Here is a 20,099-nt window from a genome sequence, read left to right on the forward strand (position 1 = left end):
GGGCGTGTGCGCTTGCCAGACAGACAGAGACAGACAGACAGAAAGCAAGAAATCACCCCCCAGGGGGGATGGCCACGCCGCAATCCCTTCTCCTTCATTCTCCTCTCAGGATCTTGGGCACGCACGCACATGTGCCCAGCGTGAGTTTAAGCCACCGGGTCCGGGACTCAAACCACGGTCGACTATGTGAGAGTCCAGCGACATAGCCATTACGCTAACTGCTGGTCCCCCAAAATCAGATTCTTAAACCCAAAGTTCAAGGAAAAGAAAGAACACTTTGGTTTATTTAATAACAACTGTTTACAAAAGTTGACAGAATAAATGTGTTAGTTTTCTTGTTTTTTTTTTTTTTTTTTCCCATATAACTTTGTTCTAAACAGAAAAAATGTGTAATACCCAGAAAAGCAGAGTAGTGATGGAGTTATCACCAGAACTGGGTACTCAACACCACGATCCTTGAATCTTAAATCACTCTATTTACTCATGAGATTTTTTTTAAAAAATATTTGCAGAAAGTATTATTAAAAACCTGGGACCAGCAGTTGGCGTGATGGCTATGTCACTGGACTCTTATGTAGTCGACCGTGGTTCAAGTCCCGGACCCAGTGACTTAAACACATGCCTGGTGCGTGTGCATGCGTGCCCAAGATCCCGAGAGAAGAACGGAGGAGAAGGGATTGTGGAATGGCCATCTTTCGGGGGATGGGGGTGATTTCTCGCTGTCTCTCTGTTTATCTCTGTCTTTCTGGTGAGCACACACGTCCTATTAAAAACCTCCCCAAAAAGGTAAAAATAAAAACCTATGCATAGGGACCAGCAGTTAGCGTAATGGCTATGTCGCTGGACTCCCACGTAGTCGACCGCGGTTTGCGTCCCGGACCTGGTCACTTAAAACTGACACTGGGGCGTGTGCGTGCATGCCCAAGATCCCAAGAGGAGAATGGAGGAGAAGGGATTGCGGCATGGCCATCCCCCCGGGGGGGTGATTTCTCACTTTCTGTCTGTCTTTCTGGTGAGCGCACGTGCCCTATAACAAAACAAACAAACAAACAAACAAAACAAAAACACCTCTCCAAAAAAAGATTAAAAAAAAAAAAACCTATGCATGGATTTCAACATTTTTTTACACCTAAATAAACTTGTAGTTTAATTCATTTTTCTGCAAACGTTCCGAAGTACCCTCATGTGTGCATATGTGTTTACGTATAAACAACACACAAACGTGGCAAGGTGGATTACAGCCTGTGTAGACACAGAAGCAGGCAGCACTGTCCCGGAGCCCAGAATGGAGACCTTGGTGTGATCAAGAAAAGAGGGACTCGGGGCCCTCTAGAGACACAAGGACAAGTGTGTCGCAGTAACGCCCCTGAGAGACCAAGAGCCAGCACTGCTCAGTGATGCTAGGTCAGCCTGCAGCCGTAACCAGCAGGGACAGACGCCGGCTCTGCCTTAATCTGCCCGGAATGAACGGCCATTCCTAAACCAGAAAGTACCTACTGCAGAGGGAGACCTGGGCTCTGGGCTCCTGCAGGTGCCTGCCGGGCACTGCAGCTCAGGCTGCGCCCGCCCTCCTTCATCTCCTGAGGAGCTGACCCTGGAGTCTGCCTGGGCCTCTGCGGGGACCTGAAAGCGTCACTGACGTCACTTTCCCTTAGCGTGATTGCGCTCCACACACTTGGACAGGTTAGAGCGCGGGCGAGACTGCAGTCATCGGTCATTGAGAAGCCGCCTGTTCTTTTTCTAGCAGCCGCATCTTCGTGTCCTCCAGCGCATGTAATGACAATGATAAAATTAACCTGGAACAATGCTTAAAATCCACTTGTGAAGCTTAGTCCACTTTTAAACTGACAACCACTGCATGGAATAATGTTCTGAAGACACACTTAATACTCTTCCAGCTTTCTAAGTGGATTTGTGACAGCAATTGTATTATGGAAATGACTACTTAGAGAGAAAAACTGAAAAACCAGGAGGCTTTGCATTCTTAAAGAGCCACTTTAATTAGAAAGGATGCATTTAGTGAAAGTGTAGTGGTGGGGAGTAGCTAAAAACCATTTACATGGGGCCAGCAGGTGGCATGGAGGTGAAGGCAGCTGAATCGCACATGGCTGACAGAGCAGTTCGAGTCCCAGACCTGGTGGCTTGAAAAACACACCAGGCACGTGTACATGCATGCCCAAAATCCCAAGAGGGACATGGAGAAGGAATTGCTGCATGGCCATCCCCATGGGGGGTTCTTTCTCAATTTCTTCTTTCTCTGTCTCTCTCTGGTGAGTGCACACATCCTACAGCAGATTAAAAAAAAAATCTAAACAGAGAGGACTTGAATGGGTCAAAAGTTAACAGCTTTTTAAATGTCCATTTTATTACAAGAAAAATCTCTGGGGTAAACAGATCACCACTGTCCTTCCTAACGCATGGTGGGCCAATGAGGGCCGGTCTTTGCGTGGAGCTGTGAGGTGGAACAGGAGTTAAGAGCAGGACTTTCAAGACCCGAGGTCCCAGATCAAGTCCCAGTTGTGTCACTTCCTGTCCCTGTGACAGCGAGACGTCATTTGCAGCGCATCGCAGAATGTAACAATGCAAAGGAACACCCTAACACGTGGGCGGGGTCCTAGCAGTCTGGCACCTCCACCTCGTACTTCCCTGGCAGAGACAAGGCCTTCCCTTCCGGCACCCGTCCCCATGGTGCGCAGCCCTGCACACCCCCGCCACACTGACCCACATGTCCCCACTGGTTCTCTGTCCTTGCTGCTGGGTTCCTCCCCACTCTCCGGGTACCTGTCTCCAGGAAGGTCCCCCACACTCTCACTTGCTGCATTTAGTCTGCTTTGGGCCTAAAAGAAACCAGACAGCTAAGTCTCCTGGGATTCCTTCTGAAATATGAAGAAGGCTTTTTGGTTATCAGAGAGCTTGGCTTTGGATGAACAAGCTCACTGACGTCTGCGTGGCCTGAAACAGGCCACCTTAGGGTTCAGATGGTGCCCTGCCTGCCGGGGCTGTCTTCCCACCGCCTCCCGCTATGTCCGTGGGGGTCAGACTCTGATCGGATCCCGTGGCCCTGGAGCTCCTGACACCGTCCCGTGTTTGCCCCGATCTTGGCTTGACTGCTCATCTGAGCGTCTCCACAGCCCGGATCCTGCAGTCCCCGCCACGCCTCCAACAACCTAGCCTTGCTTAATGCCTGGGGAAGCCCATGCAGTGGACGGTTGGATGTCTGCCTCGCAGACCGAGGCTTTCCAGTGTCGTATTTTTAATTTTGCTGTAGAGCATGTACGCTCAACAGAGAGAGAGAGACAGAGTCGGGGGGTGGGGGCAGACAGTGAAAAACCACTCTCCAGGGGCAGAACCACACTGTAATCCCTTTGCCTCCATTCTCCTCTCAGGATTTGGGGCACACACGCACAGGCACCCAGCATATTTTTCAAACCTGCCAGCTAGGGACTTGAACCATGCAGCCAGCCACATTGGGATCCAGCCGCCTTAACCACCACGCCACCAGCTGGCCCCATTGAGGCTTTCGATTCCGAGCAAGTGCCACATTCCTGGAGGCAGCTCGGAGGCAGGAAATAGGCCAGCTGAAAGAACGGTCTAATTTTCAGGCAGCTTGCACTGTATTTCCTAAGCATGTGCTTGACATTTCAAGGCTTCCTGTGGCAGCAAATTGTACCTCTTCTACCAGCAGGAGTTAGTAAGTCTGTGCCCAGAATAAACGAGACTGTTTGGGAAAGTTTCGTTTTGTCAGTGTTCAGACTCCATTTTATGGCCAGGTTTGTTTCTTCAGAGATAAGCTTGTGTCATGGAGCCAGTCTACTACTGCAAACTTAAAACTACAGACTATTGTTTTATCGTCAAAGGGTTCCATCCTAGCCTATTTAAAAATAAAAACAAACGAAAAGAAATACACGGTTGTGCTCTGAGTTAGAATTTTGAAAATAAACACAACATCAGCCTAAAGCTCCTACAGCAGATGAAAGCACTTCTTGTCAGTGGCTACACTCCGTCTCAAGGAAGCAGAGAGGCCACCTTCCCCGTAACGTGTACAGTTATTTCACTTAATGCCTAGAAAGCGGAAGATATGCCATCAACTATAAAATGCACCCCACTGCAAAGCTGAAATGTGAGGTGATGACATACAGTACTTCTGAAACATAACTGTGTTTTCGTTTTGTTTTGAGTTACCGGAGGACATGTGTGCTCACCGGAAAGACAAAGAGAAAGAGGGAGTGGGGCCTGCAGGTGGCGTAGTGGGTCATCGCCAGACTCCCACAGGGCCGGCCGCAGTCTCGGTTCTGGACTTGGTGGCTTGAAAATCACACCAGGCACGTGCACGTGCGTGCCCAAGATCCTGGGAGAAGAATGGAGAAGGGATTGTAGTGTGGTCATTCCCCCAAGGGAGTGATTTCTCATTTTCCCTCACTGTCTCTGTCTCTCTCTTTCTGGTGTGGCAAAAACCTCTAAAAATTTTTTTTTAAAACAAACAAACAAACAAACAAAAAACAGAGAGAAAGAGGAAGAAAGCATCCCCACTGGGGCATGAGTCTGCTTCATTTATCACAATGAATCTGTACCCTTCATCTCTCCACTCTGTTAGGATTTGGGGCAACACACGCACCCCATGTGTGTTTTTTGAGCTGCAGGGCCAGGACTGAACTGTGGTCGGCTATGTGGGATCTGGCTCCTGTCACCATTATGCTATGACACTGGCCCCCAAAATGATTTTAAGACAACAGAAATAAAACGGCAATAATGACTTGAATGTTTTAAAGCTTTTAAGAAAGGCCAATATTCTATTTCAATCATCAGAACTTTGTTTTGTGGCCTCCTAGACTGCTAGAAAATGAGAAGTTACACAATTCACGCATGAAAACCAAAGTTAAAAATAAAAGCAAAAACAGCCAAATGGATGCAAAACCAATGTGATGCCATGGGTGTCATTTATAAACACTTGGGAGTCAACTAGAATGGCAAACTTTGTAATTACTTTCTTGAGGACCAAGGACTAGAACCCATGTATGCGGGTGCTTCGTGGTCGGACCTACCCTGCCACACTGCATCGAGTTTAAATGAGCACAGATAGGGGCAGGCATACTTCGTAGTATTCAACACCTGTGTGAAGGTTTTAGCGACTACTTTTACCCAGAACAAACATTTCCACGTCACAATATACTATATAGTTTTCCTTTCTTTGTTATCATTCAATTATTCAACTTCCTGTTTTATTCAAAGTTGTAAAATTTTATTTTACCAAAGAGCACATGTACCTGCCAGAGAGAAAGAAAGCCCCCCGCATACCCCATGGGGCATGGTCACGCCACAGTCCCTTCCCCTCCATTTCTCCACCTTGTTAGGATTTGGGGCTCATACACATGCCCGCCTGTTTTTGAAACCACCAGGGCCAGAACTTGAACCAAGATCAGCCACGGAGGATCAACCATGCAGGGCCCCTTAACCAGTGGGCCCTAGGATCAGGTCAGTTTCCTGCTTTAATAGAAGGATCAGAATACACAGCACTGAGAATAATTCAAACCCCCCACTAAGTGGTTAAAGGTTTTTAGCTGTTGTCAACTGAGTCACCAAGGTGTACCTTGCCTACAGTAAACTTCACATAGTGTGAAGGGAATCTACTTTTAGCTATGTGAGTGGTGGGATATCTGATAGCATTTGCCTTTCAAAACTGTACTCTCACTCTGACATGGTATGCCATGCATGGAGCCATCGATTTTATACGAGAAAGCATCATCTCAGTGAGAATACGCTTCTCATTACGCTTCAAGAGAGCCAAGTATTAACAAGCAGAATGAATAAACCTAGGCAAGACATCATACATTCCTTTAGCTGAAAAAAATATTGAAAAACACCCAGTTGAACTTTCTGTACGCAGGTCTCTGCGTCTTCAAGACCATGTACGTTAGGTGTCTACACAGCTCTCTACGGGACAGGTGCTCTCCCGGTAAGGAGCAAGGGCCGCGTTCTCCGCTGACCAATCAAGAAGAGCTAGGTGTACACTTCTGCTGCTCAGGGCAAAGCCTGAGCACTTGCTGAAAGTCAGCGTGCAGAACAGCCAGGGAGGCAGGAAGGGGAATTCGTGGTGGAGGGTGGGAAGGACCGGATGGTGCATGGCCGAGGAGCTTCTGGCCTGTCCGTGAGATGCTGTAGGATCTGACCTGAGTCTTTAGCCAATAGGAACCTGGGTGGGAAGGAGGCTGTGCTGGCTCTGATGCCTGACTGGCTGAATTCTCACCTGCGAGGAGGTGACACGAAGTTTCTGCACTTGTGGCGCGTGTAGCTGGTTAGATGCTTCCCCTGGGATGAGAGCAACCGAGCGGCTCCGGTTTCTTCACCCCTGGGCTTGGCACTTGCTCGCTACCATCTGACAGCTGTCATGGACCATGCAGTTAACCTGTTCCGTGACTCCCCCGTGAGCACAAGGGAAAAGCCTCCTGTTAACTTTGTGTTTCAGGTTTCTGCCATAGGGCCCCTGCGCTCATCAGAGACAGAGAAAGGGAAAGTAAGAGATCATGCCCTGGGGGGATGGCGAGGCTGCGATCCTTTCTCCTCTCAGGACTCTCAGGATTTTGGGAATGTGCGCACACACACGCCAGTGTGATTTGCAAGCCACCAGGTCTAGAACTCAAACCATGGTCACTGGAGTCCAGCACCTTAACTAACATGCCACCTGCTGGCTCATGCCTGTTGACATTTTTTAAAAATATTTTACACCATTTTTAAATGGAAATCTTACCCTGCTGTGGTACTTTGGTTACAACTGGTGAAGCAATATCGACACATTGTTCATCGATGCCCATAATCTATAATCAGGGCTCAGCCTTTGCATTGTACAGTTCTATGGGTCTTGCCAAATGCATGATGTCATAAATCCACCATTACAGTGTTGTCCAGGTTTCATGCCCTAAAAACTCCCTGTGCTCCATCTGCTCATCTCTCCCCAGCACCCAGCTTCCTGGCTACCACTCTTCACTTTACTATCTATACTCGTGTCTTTCCAGAACGTCACATAGTTGAATTCACAGCATTTCACTCTTCCAGGCTGGCTTCTCTCACCTAGCAAGATGCATTTAAGTTTCCTCCATGTGTCGTTTCCTGGCTTGACAGATCCTTTCTTAGAGATTTCTGCCTCAGGGCACATGTGCTCACCAGGGAGAGAGAGAGAGACAGATACAGTGAGAGAGAAAGAGAGAAACTACCCCCCAGGGGGGATAGCCACGCCACGATCCCTCTGCCTCCACTCTCCTCCTAGGGCTTACGCACCCAGAGTAATTTTCAAGCTACTGGGTCTGGGGCTCGAATCGCAGCTGGCCATGTGGAAGTCCAGCGACATAACCACTACGCCACCTGCTGGTCCTAACAGGTCATTCTCTTAAGTCACTTAATATTCCATTGTGCACCACCATCTGTTGAGCTAATACTCAGCTGAGGGGCATCTTGGTTGCTTATGATTTAGAAAAATTATTAATAAGCCTCTACAAACGTTCACATGTAGGCTTTTGCATGGCCTGGCCTGTCGGTGTTTCAGTCTTCACCGACAGGCAGGGTGCCGTGTGAGCAGACCTGAGGGTGCTGCTCATTTGGGGCAGCTGAACAGTCCTCATTTGGGGTTCCCTTTTTTTTGGAGAGGTTTTTGCTATAGGGCGCGTGCGCTCACCAGACAGAGACAGACAGAAAACAAGAAATCACCCCCCAGGGGGGATGGCCACACCGCAATCCCTTCTCCTCCGTTCTCCTCTTGGGATCTTGGGCACACACGCACACGCGCCCGGCGTGAGTTTTAAGCCACCAGGTCCAGGACTCGAACTGCAGTTGACTACATGGGAGCCCAGCGACATAGCCATTATGCTCACTGCTGGTCCCAGGTTCACTTTTTTCAAAAAGCTCATAATGCCCATTTGGCCCTCGGCTACCATTTCTGATGGTCAGCTGCACTGTCGGAAGTGTGGTTAGTACGAACAGCCCAAGTGTTACCAATTTCCTTCGAGGCTGCTGCTCCAGACAAATGGGTTTCCTGTCGACTGCTGACAGTGCTGCAGAGACTTCAGAGGGCGACTTCTACCCAACAAATGGGCAGTTCCTCATTTGTTCCAGACATGTCAGCATCACTTTCTAGGACTCTGATTCCCGGGTGGAGAAGGAGCTACTCAAAATGTCAAATGAGGAGTGATATTTTGATCTCTGCTCCATGAGGGGTTATTTAAATTACAACCAGACGCCCCAGTGCCATTTTCCTCTTCTCTCTTTATTGCCAGAGTGAGAGTGAGAAGGCACCCCCGGTAGGACGCGGTCATGCCACAATCCCTCGTCCATTTCTACCCCGTCGGCATCCTGAGCATGCACACAGCAGGAGTAGTTTTCAGGTCACCTGGGATGGAACGGAAACTGTGGCCGTCCGTGTGGTCTAACTTCCTATGCACAGCACTGAGTGGCTGTGCTAGCCAACTGGCCCCTGAGGCTCTTTTTTTTTTTTTTTTTTTTTTGGTAACTTTCCATTTTTAAATGGATCTATTTTTTTTTTTTAAGTTTACCAGAGGAAGTATACTTGCCAGAGAGAGAGCGAGAGAAGGACAGAGGAGAAAAAGCACCTCTTCTCATGGGGCATGGCCACGCCATAATCCCTTCTCCTCCATTTTTCCATCCTGTTGAATTTGGGGGATGCAACGCACATGCGCCTGATCACCAGGCCAAGATTCGAACTGTGCAGTTGACCATGCAGGATCCAGCTCCCTTACCCGCCAGGCTATGGAAGTGGCTCCCCACCAGTGTTCTTGACATTGGTGTTCTGCTATGTCACCCACAGCCAAAGGTAGGACATTCCCCTCTGTACGTGGAAGGCCCACATTCTGCTGCAGCCTGTCTCCTTCCATCTCAGTGTCCATCAACACACAGGCGCTGGCTCTGTTTCCTTTTCCCAGGAGGTGCTCGTCACGTGACACACTCTGTCCTCTAGCCTCATCCGCCCTCACGCTGTCGGCCTTCTGGTTCTCAGCGCTGCCGACGGCCGTTCACTTAGGGTCTACATTCTGGATGCCAGCACTCTTCACCTGGAGACCTCCCTGGTCGGTACATCACAGGAGCTGCGACAGAAAATCTGGCCTCCTTCACTGCGTGGGGACGAAATTCGAGACCTTGTGTGCTTTTTATCCAGCAGTCGGTTTCTGTAGCTTATCTGCAACAATTGCTTTTTCTGATGAATTATGCAGAGGCATAGCTGGACTCCAATCTACTATGCTGAAGAAACATGACAAGAAAGAGCCTGCAGAGGAAAAGAATAATTTCCTCTCCCTCCGTTTTCAATTTCTTCATTTAAAAATCAATATTGTGGTACTATGCTTAAAAAATGGAAGCAGAGACTCAAAGAAATATGTGACAGCCAGGTTCACACAGCACTGTGCACGGCGGCCGAAGGTGGGAGCAACCCGAGCATCTGACCACAGACAAAGCATAAGCAAAAGGTGGAACACACAGACAGCAGCGTACCTTCAGCCTTAAAAATGACGAAAATTCCTGGGCGCCAGCCGGTGGCATGGAGATTCAGGCAGCTGGGCCCACAGAGCCGACAGCACAGTTTGAGTCTCAAACTCCGCAGCTTGAAAAACGCGTCCATAGACACGAAGGCACACGGCCACCCTCGATCCGTTTCGGAACGCACAACCCTCTGCGTGGCCTCACATCAGAACGTACCTGTGTCGCCTTTAATTCCTCTGTACACTGGACGTCAGGTGGGATGATCCACGCTCCGGCAATGTCTCCGAGATTTCCGATTCCTTCGTGAGCACAGACCAGAGAACCAAAAGCAGCTCTCTCCTTATAAGCACGTTTCTTTAAACGGTGACACCTCCTATCTGCTGAGAGCTCGCCTACTTCAATTTCTGTGCCTAAAGGGAGCTGATAAGAGAGACACGTGGACCTAGACAGTGGCCACTCTTTGCCCTGCTATTGTTAAAAATGCCCCCAAATACCCCCTGAAGTCAGAAATACACTGATGCATTCATTCTTTTACCCCTCTGTGGGAGAAGCACTATTCTCCATACCTAGGCCAAGACCACCATACTCTTTTAACCCTTCATGTTGTCTACTCCTGAGGTCACAGGTCCTGACGGTTGGGGTCTTCAGAAAGTTCATGGAAATGCAGATGATCCAAACAGTATGCACAGGGTAGCAGGTGATACAGGGGTTAGAGGCCAGATCCCACATGGCCAACTGCACAATTCAAGCGCCAGACCTGGCAGCGTCATAATCATACCATGAGTGTGTGTGTGTGCGTGTGTGTGTGTGTGTGTGTATGCCCAAATCCCGAGAGAACAATGGGAAAGAAGGGATTGTGGTTAGGCCATCCCCTCTGGGGGTGATTTCTCATTTTCCCTCTCTTTGTCTCTGGTGAGTGCATGTGCCCTATGGCAAACTTTAAAAAAAAAAAAATGCACGGATTTCAAAAATATTCTGTGCCAAAATAAACTCATACTTTTTGAAGTTCCCTGATGTATTTAGCACCTAGCCCCAATTCCAGTACAAAATTGGTCCTTCTTATCTATCTTCTGAGCCAGTGAATAAACGAATCACTCAGTGGTGTTCAAAAACTAGTCTCGCTTGGTTCTCCTCACATGTTTTTTTTTTGAGAGGTTTTCGCTATAGGGTGCGTGCGCACTCGCCAGAAAGACAGAGAGAGTCAGAGAGACAGAAAGCGAGAAATCCACCCCCGGGGGGATAGCCACACTGCAACCATTCTCCTCTCGGGATCTTGGGCACACACGCACACGCACCTGGCGTGAGTTTAAGCCACCGGGTCCAGGACTCGAACCGTGGTCGACTACGTGGGAGTCCAGCGATATAGCCATTACGCTAACTGCTGGTCCCCCTCCCATTTTGTTTTAAAAAATACGTACAAATCCACGCTCTCTCTATCCATCTCCCCCTGCAATTCGGCATATCAATGATACAACCAGAGAGGTTTCAGGATTGGATGATCTACTTCACAAGAAACTTAACAAATCCAAGGGACATTTTGATTTTCAATCCATAAAAGGCATTTTTGTCTTACAACTCAATCTCTAGCTAAGTTCTCTGTATACGGAGAAAACAAGAACTTGGCCCCTTGTAGCACAGAGGGAGACAAATCCATGTTTTGGTTTGCTTTCCAATCTTTACTCAAATAGGAATAAAAAAAATTGAGAGGGACAGAAGATGGAACTAGGGAGAGTAATGTGCTACTACAATATGGAGATAGTAACACTACTTACTCCCTTTTACAATCACTCAAATAAAAACAATCTCGGATTCAGTCTCCCCATGAAAATACACTATACGAAAAAAAAGAGAGAGAGAGAAGGGACCGGCAGTTAGCATATGGCTATGTCGCTGGACTCCCATGTAGTCGACCACGGTTCAAGTCCCGGACCCAGTGGCTTAGACTCACGCCGGGTGTGTGTGTGTGTGTGCCCAAGATCCCAAGAGAATGGAGAAGGGATTGCAGCATGGCCATCCCCCCTGGGGGCGGGGGGAGATTTCTTGCTTTCTGTCTCTCTTTCTGACGAGTCCATGCGCCCTATAACAAAAACCTCTCCAAAACCAAACCAAAACAAAAAAACACTATAAGAGGGGTTTAGGGACAACCTTTAGGTAGGGACTTAGGATGGAAAAGAATGGGTTTGTCTCGAAGCTGCATCTGCAGAGCCAAAGCCGTATTTTATTTTAACATGCTTATTTTGGGCAACTCGGGGTGGAGTGGCTAAACTCTTGGTGTCACCACTAGACCCACAAGATACATTCATGTTACAGTATGATATGCCTCAGGCAACATGCATAATTCTGCATTTAAATACTTTCATCACCTACTAGAGAAATATTTAAATGGACGTAAAACCAGTTTTAGAGAAACACGCATTAGCCTGGCAAATATGTAGGCAGCTGCATTAGTTTCGGTTCTCCTCCTGTTTTCTGACTAAGTATTGGCGGTCTTAGAGGACGATTTCATTCCGTAGTCGGGGTACTCCTAGACGTGCTAAGGTGGTTTCTGAGCACAGATAAGCTGATCATTTAGGACTCAAGGACAGAAGAGAGTCAATCATACCGACTTGGATAGTTTGCGAAAAGGGACTCTGAGAAGTGCCAGGGTATATGCTAAGTGATTGAAGTGAGCTGAAGCATACTCTGATTCTTACCAATAAACAGGTCTTTCTGTCTTTATAATCCTGAAATTAACACGGCGAAGGTTACAAAGCAAAGATTCAGTGAAGAACACAAGTACACAGATAATTCATCTAATAAAAGGCCAGCCAGCGGGCCTTCTACAGGACACGGTGTCCTTCCATCATATGACGGTTCCTTACACAGGAAGGCTATCTGCAGTTTCGATGGGGAGGATCATTTTTAAAACCCTAATCATTTTCCTAATAGTTTTACTTTGATTGCCAAACCAAATCAAAGGAACATTATCTTGTATTCAGATGGTGAGGCAGGTGCTTGGTAATTTATTTTGTTTATTTATTTCTAGCAATTTAGACTGTGTAACTATAACATCCATCTGTTTGAAAGGTAATTGGGGTTTTTTTGTTTGTTTTATTTTGTTGAGAGGTTTTTGCTATAGGGCATGTACGCTTGCCAGACAGACAGAGATAAACAAGAGAGACAGAAAGTGAGAAATCACCCCCCAGGGAGGATGACCACGCCACAATCCCTTCTCCTCCATTCTCCTCTAGGGATCTCGGGCACGCATGCACACGTGCCTGGCGCAAGTTTAAGCCACCGGGTCTGGGACTCAAACCATGGTCGACTACATGGGAGTCCAGTGACATAGCCATTACGCTAACTGCTGGTCCCTGAAAGGTAATTGTTTAGCAACAAGATCCTTTTTTGATTTTTACAACGTATCACCTTACATATCCAAAGTGAATCTCTACCTGCTTTGAATTAAATATTGTAGCTAGGTCTTTGATTTAATATATTTTAGATAAATGTTTGACATGATGGGTGGCCACTCAACATTTATGCCTACCTCCTTCGGATACGCCACCTCTGAGACGCACAAACTACATTCCCTAGAGTTTCTTGCAGGTAGGGTTCCCAGCACAGAGGAGGTTCTGCAGAGAGATGAGCTGGGTGAGAAGGAAGGAGGACACCTAAGGAAGAAGTTGCTAGCTGGTTTTGTGCTGGAGCAACATCCAGGCACTAGCTTCTTGGGGTAGAAGCTTCTCTGCCCACCAGAGCACAACCCCAATGCTGTGCCCTATGTCAGCAGCTCCAGGGGGCTCTGTGACAGCCTTGAGACCATGGCAATGATGGCAGGAATGAACTTCAACTTCAGCTGTCCAACGAACAGCTGGCCATCTTCTTCCTCCACGTCATGGCCATTCCTTCCAGCCTTCTGTGAGTGCCGAATCCTGCCAGTAAACCCCTTTCTGCTTACAGTCGCTAGAGTGCCCCCCTAGACCTGCAACCCGACAGACACAGAAAGAGAAGGGAAAGAAGAGGGCACTCAACACGATGAGGCGGCAGGTGACGCTCGGGGAAAACCGCGCAGGGGAGAGGCTGCACACCCCACACTCACAGTTACACTGCTAAGAACCAGGTCAAGGCCCCACCATCCAGGACGATCCACAGGGGAGAGGCTGCACACCCCACACTCACAGTTACATGTCTAAGAACAAGGTCAAGGCCCCACCATCCAGGACGACCCCCAGGGGAGAGGCTACACACCCCACGTTCACAGTTACATGGCTAAGAACCAGGTCAAGGTCCCACCATCCAGGACGACCCCCAGGAGAGAGGCTGCACACCCCACCCTCCCAGTTACACAGCTAAGAACCAGGTCAAGGCCCCACCATCCAGGACGATCCACAGGCGAGTGCACACCCCACACTCACAGTTACATGGCTAAGAACCAGGTCAAGGCCCCACCATCCAGGACGACCCCCAGGGGAGAGGCTGCACACCCCACACTCACAGTTACATGGCTAAGAACCAGGTCAAGGCCCCACCATCCAGGACGACCCCCAGGGGAGAGGCTGCACACCCCACACTCACAGTTACATGGCTAAGAACCAGGTCAAGGCCCCACCATCCAGGACGACCCCCAGGGGAGAGGCTGCACACCCCACACTCACAGTTACATGGCTAAGAACCAGGTCAAGGCCCCACCATCCAGGATGACCCCCAGGGGAGAGGCTGCACACCCCACACTCACAGTTACATGGCTAAGAACATGGTCAAGGCTCCACCATCCAGGACGACCCACATCATGGCCATGGCCTTTGAGGGCCTGGGGTTGAGAAACACCACGGGGTCCCCAGAGAGAGAAGAACGGGGACAAAGAGAACAAGACCATGCACACAGTGAGAGACCAGGGCCAAGTCCTTCAGGCGACCTTGAGACTGCAGTCCTCCACAGGCAGGCGGCCTGCGGCTTTTGGCTTCCCAGAGTGGACTGAGGGGTCTCCACAGAGACCCAGGAGGCCTTCCTACCTGAGACATGCAGAGTGAGGCAAGCCGGACAGCTGCCATATTCCAAGTGGAGATAAAAATGTGTGTGTAAGTGTGAGTGTGTGTGCGCGTGCACATTTGCCAGTAACAGTTGTGAGTATACCTAAAATGTATTTTAAACAAACTACCACATTTTTTTAAAAAGGAAATTAATCCGTATTAACGATATAAAGAGCTAACAAACTAGTCCATTATGGTAAGTGCTGGTTTTGTTTCTGATCAGTTAAATATCTTTTAAATCTCTTTATAATTTAACAGTAGTCTGAATAAAAGGAAAAAAAAAACAGGCCAAAGGTAAGAGATTTACACAAAACAATGAACGAGTTCTACTGTGACTACAATCCTTACAAAAAGGGAAGAAAAAGTGTCTCAGGGCCCTGGCCTATTTTAGTCTCATTCACACAGCACCGTCCCCTTCTTCAAAGACACCTGTTCTCTCCATTGTCCTTCACACGCACACACACACACAAGCACACGCACACGCACACGCACACGTGTTTGGAGGTGCTGCTCCCTCCAGAGGCCAAACTCCCCGGTTTCTGGAGCTGGCATGTTCCCAGCACAGCACAGGCTTCAATGATAGGCCTGCCCGTCCGCATCACCGGCAGACACGTGTCCTCTGAGGGCAGGGTTGGGGCTGCTCGTCTTGCTAATGTGTATCCAGGGCTGAGCATGGTGTCCTAGAGCCTTGGAAATGCTGAGCAGTTGAGAAGCTCAATGAGTATTATCATTGCTGCCTCATCCCCAGAGCCCAAGTCCTCCATTTTTGGGGAGGGAGATTTTTGCTATAGCACGTGTGTGCTTGCTACAGAGACAGAGAGAGACAGAAAGCGAGAAATCACCCCCTGGCAGGGAGGGCCACGCCGCAATCCTTCTCCTCCATTCTCCTTTCAGGATTGTGAGCATGCATGCACATTTGCCCAGCGTGAGTTTTAAGTCGTTGGGTCCAGGACTCGAACTGCGGTCGACAATGTGGGAATCCAGCAACGTAACCATTAGGCCAACTACTGGTCCCTCTCCATTTACTCATCGTGAAGGATGTCCCATACCTTTTCTAACTGCCATTAAGTAAAAATCACAGGAGGCATTGTTTGCACTAAGCCCCTACTCTAGGCCCCAACGGACCGGACCCAAATGGAGCTGCGCGGGCTGAAATGCCACATCCCGGAACTGAAACCGCCAGGAGGCTGGATCCCAGAACAGACTAAGTTTTCTTGAAAACAAGAGAAGCCAGTCTCCCCAAGACAGCACTGTACGGGGAAAAGAAAGAATCGGTATCTTGTGGCTTTCTTCGGAGTGAGAACTCTGGGTCCAACCCTGCTGCCAAGGTCTGAACTGCCCCTGGGACGGCTGGAGGCACCCCAAGCGGTCACTGCGCCTCTGTGCCACCATGTCCCACCGCCTGCACCTGGGCCTCCTTCGCCTTCTGCAGTGCTTGCAGCAACGTGCCAGGCTCATCATCTTCACACCCTGCTTACGATTGAGCAGTGACCCTGGGGACCACGGGGCACCCTGCTGCCCTCACACAGAATCCGGCCTGTCAGCGCCTGAGTACAAGGCTCCTGGGTATACCTCCTCGCCCATGGCAGGCTTGGACACAGCCATGCACCCCCTCCCGTTTACAGCCTTGGCCTTTAAAACCATCCTGAAGCCTGGGAGACCTTGGTGCACAGTATTTAGGACAATTTGTGCAGGGTGGGGCCTGCTCGCCATCTTTAACCCCGGCCCAATGAAGCTGTGCTTTACTTACTTTGCCTCCACATTGCTCTTAGGTCGACGCTGCTCAGGGGAAAACTGGGCATTATTACCACTAATTTTTAAATTCAGAGGACACATGTGCTTGCCAGGGACAGAGACAGGAAGGGAGAGTAACCACCAGTGGGGTGCGGTCACGCTGCAGCCCCTTCTCCTTTCTCTATCCTGCTGAGAGCTCAGGCATGCACATGCCAGGCCTGTTTTTCAGGCCGCGAGTACCTAGATGTGAACTGCAGTCACCCGGGTGGGTCTGGCTCCTTTCACCACTAGGCTACAGGCCTGGTCTGAAGTTTGTTCTCGTTTTCTGAGGACCACACTTCCAAAGGCGTTAACAGCAACTAGATAAGGAAATGTTTCAAATCTATTTCAGAATTTCCCGAGTCTTCTCTCCCCTTTCCCTATTCTCTCATCTGTTGTCTCTGAAACAACACAGATGACTTCTTTAACTTGATGGGGGAGAACAAGAGGATGCTGTCGGCCTCTAACTCCCGAAGGACACTCACCGCTAAGAGTACAGTGTCAGGCCAGCTGGCGGCATGGGGGTTAGGGTGGGAGGTCCCACATGGCTCAGAAAACAAGCCAGGCATTCATACCCAAAGCCCGAGAAGAGAATGGGGTAGGCACTGTAGCATGGCCATCCCTGGGGGATGCCTTCTCACTTTTCCTCCAGCGAGTGCATGCGCCCCGTAGCTCTTTTTCTTTTAGAGAGATATTTTTGCTATAGGGCACATGAGCTTGCTGGAGAGACAGAGAGACAGAAAGTGAGAAATCACCCTCTGGAGGGATGGCCATGCCACAACCTGTTTTCCTCCATTCTTCTCTTGGGATCTTGGGCTCGCAAGCACACGTACCCGGTGTGAGTTTTAAGCTGTCAGGTCCAGAACTCAAGCCATGGTTGACTATATGTGAGTCAAGCAACATAACCATTATACCATCTGCTGGTCACCCCTGTAGCAAATTTAAAAGAAATTTTTTTTTTAGAGGTTTTTGCTATAGGGCGCGTGCACTCACCATACGGAGAGACAGAAAAGCAAGAAATCCCCCCCCAGGGGGATGGCCACGCCACAATCCCTTCTCCTCCATTCTCCTCTCGGGATCTTGGGCACGCACACACACACATCCAGCATGAGTTTAAGCCACTGGGTCCGTGACGCGAACCGCAGTCGACTACGTGGGAGTCCAGCGACATAGCCATTACACTAACTGCTGGTCCCCCCCAAAATTTTAAAGAGTATAGTGTACTTGGGGCCAGTGGGTAGCGTGGTGGTTAAGGGCACTGGACTCCCACATGGTAGACTGTGGTTCGGGTCCCGGACCCAGTGGCTTGCTTTCTCATCCCCTCCCCCCTATTCTGCCATTCTCTGATCAACTTAAATAGATAGAAAAATAAAATAATTACTTTTTAAAAAAGAAAGAGTAAAGTGCACTCTGCACTACTAGAGTGTGTGCAGCGTGCCAGGGTGGAGAATAACCATTTACCCAGAGTCAACCTCACACTCAGCCCCCAGGAAGCGATATGAAGCCACTTATGTCCACGTGTAGTTACAACTGCTCCCACTACTGCTCCTGTGTGCCACCTGTTCTCCCACTTTTCCTCACACTGCCCTAGGAGGTATCATTAAGCCTCTTTCAGGGCCAAGGAAAGGGCTAAGAGTGGGTCCCACGCAGGGATCTAGCTTAAACTCCTAAAGTGCCTTTTTAAGTGGCTGGAAGAAGTACTCAGAGGGAACGGTCTGAATTCCTCTCAGCCAGGGGTCCTGTGAATGGTGTAGGTCTCTCTGAGATCCAGGGAAGAGAATCACAAAGCCCAGGGCCTTCCTCTGGCCACTTAGCAACACCATTCATTCAGCCTCAGGGGACCAAACAGTGCCGATGGGCTGGGTGTTCCTTCAGTCTCTCCTTAAGGAAGTTCCCTTCATCGTAATACCTCCAGGCCACTTTTCTCAGAACACTCCTAATTTAATCTCCAAGTGAAAATTCGAGGTGACACAGACAAATCCTGACAGTGTAATTTCAACACTGCCTTAGCGCACAGGCTGAACCTCAGCAAGAGCTTTTGCTCGACTCACTGTAAAATGTACGCTGGAACATCATGCAGTAAGCTCAGGACTTGGGTGAATTTTCTTCTCAGCGTCATGAGTCTGTCATGCTGTGCATGTCTGGCTTGCACCGTCTTCAAAGCAATGACAGAGCTGCTGTCATTGTGTCAAATTTTGCAGACAGCCCTTTGAAGGAGCACAGGAATTCTTCACAGGTGACATGTACTTAAGCACTCACATGCCGCCAGTCAGAACTACAATGCCAGGGTAAAACCCCTTCTCTGCAGCCCTCTTAACCAAGTACCATTTGGCTTAGAAGACACACACGACAGAGATTTAAGGGTTACGGAGGGAAGCCTGCTCTCCCCAAATCGCCCCTCCATTTTAAGCGAGAGTTAAGGAGGCACACGAAGCATTTTTAATTTCACATTGCTCTAGCAAGTACAATTTACTAAAACCCCCAAACTACCTTGGTGCTCTAGTTATACGAAGATACACAAAAGGACCGATTATCCCCAAAGCACACCGCTACAGTAATTGCATCTTTTCAGAAACTGGATTTCTTTTAAATGAGGAAGTCTACAGAGAACTCCCCTTGCCAATATGACCAGATGCATTAATACAGGCAGCCGTTGCCTTAGTGACAAGACACTTTCCAACGCGTCAAGGTCTCTCAGGTAAGTTCATGTAATGGCTGGCCGTGAGAGCACGCCTCCGTCCTCCGTGCCACCCCACCGCTCCGAGCAACCTCAGGCCCCCCAGCTCACACAGGGGTTCTGACAGGCGCTCCCAGCCCCGCATCACCAGCAGACAACAATCACAACCGCCTCTTCGCTGAACTTCGATACATTCACCAGCCAGGCCATGGATTGTCTGCACATGACTCTCAGGAATAACAGTACTTCAAGCTTCTTTTTTTTGGAGAGGTTTTTGCTATAGGGCGCGTGCAGGGCGCGTGCACGAGAGAGAGAGAGAGAGAGAGAGAGAGAGAGAGAGCGCGAGAAATCACCCCCCAGGGGTGATTTGACCACGCCACAATCCCTTCTCCTCCATTCTCCTCTCGGGATCTTGGGCACGTACGCACACGTGCCCGGCATGAGTTTAAGCCACCGGGTCCGGGACTTGAACAGCGGTCCATTACATGGGAGTCCAGCGACATAGCCATTACGCTAACTGCAGGTCCCAGTACTTCAAGCTTCTGAGAGAAGGGGCGCCCGCCCATCACTACTTGCACTATTGCAATAACCTCAAAAGCACAGGGGTCTGTCCTAGCTCTTCACCCACGCGAAGTGCCCCGGTGCAGCACGCTGGAGCGCACGCGCACGCGCACGGCCTTACCTCTACACCGAGCACTGCGCGCAGACGCCGCTGGCCGGGACAACCAGGGGGTCGAAAGAGACGAGCGTAGCGGGTGTTTTCATGCAAACCCGCCCCTCCCGTCCCGGCTTTCCTCCTTACTGCATTTTTGTCGTCATCTTTGGAAACTTTCTGGCTTCGAGTTGTTAGTTCGCCGCCACCTGCTAGTCAAAAATCACTTCTCCCCGACAGCCCTGGAAGAGAGATCCTCGTGCCCTCCGGGAAAACGCAGTCCGCTCTCCCCTCTGCGCCCCAGCGGTGCCGCCTTCAGCTCCGGGTCCGCCCTGCCAGCCCTGCTGGAGCGCAGCCCGGTCTCCCACCGCACCGGGGCTCGTGGGTTCTGATCCCGTCTAAGTTCCAAGGTAAGCGGGTCGCCCCAGGCGACGGGGACCGCCAGGGACGGGCAGGAGGTCACCGCGCGCCGAACCCCGCGCTCCGGGCGGCGCAGCGCCCCAGGGCC

General features: G+C 49.7%; 1 protein-coding gene across 1 annotated transcript in view; it reads right to left on the reverse strand.

Moving 5' to 3' along the window:
* TRMT9B (tRNA methyltransferase 9B (putative)) overlaps positions 1-20,088 on the reverse strand; it is a 79,404-nt gene extending 59,316 nt beyond the window's left edge. The window contains exon 1 of the mRNA XM_006158984.3: positions 19,622-20,088. The gene's annotated coding sequence lies outside the window, so the exon portion shown is untranslated. The remainder of the gene's footprint in view (positions 1-19,621) is intronic.
* Positions 20,089-20,099: the final 11 nt, after the last annotated feature.

Source organism: Tupaia chinensis, unplaced genomic scaffold (genome assembly GCF_000334495.1).
Source record: "Tupaia chinensis unplaced genomic scaffold, TupChi_1.0 Scaffold000619_1, whole genome shotgun sequence".
NCBI classification, from domain to species: domain Eukaryota; kingdom Metazoa; phylum Chordata; class Mammalia; order Scandentia; family Tupaiidae; genus Tupaia; species Tupaia belangeri.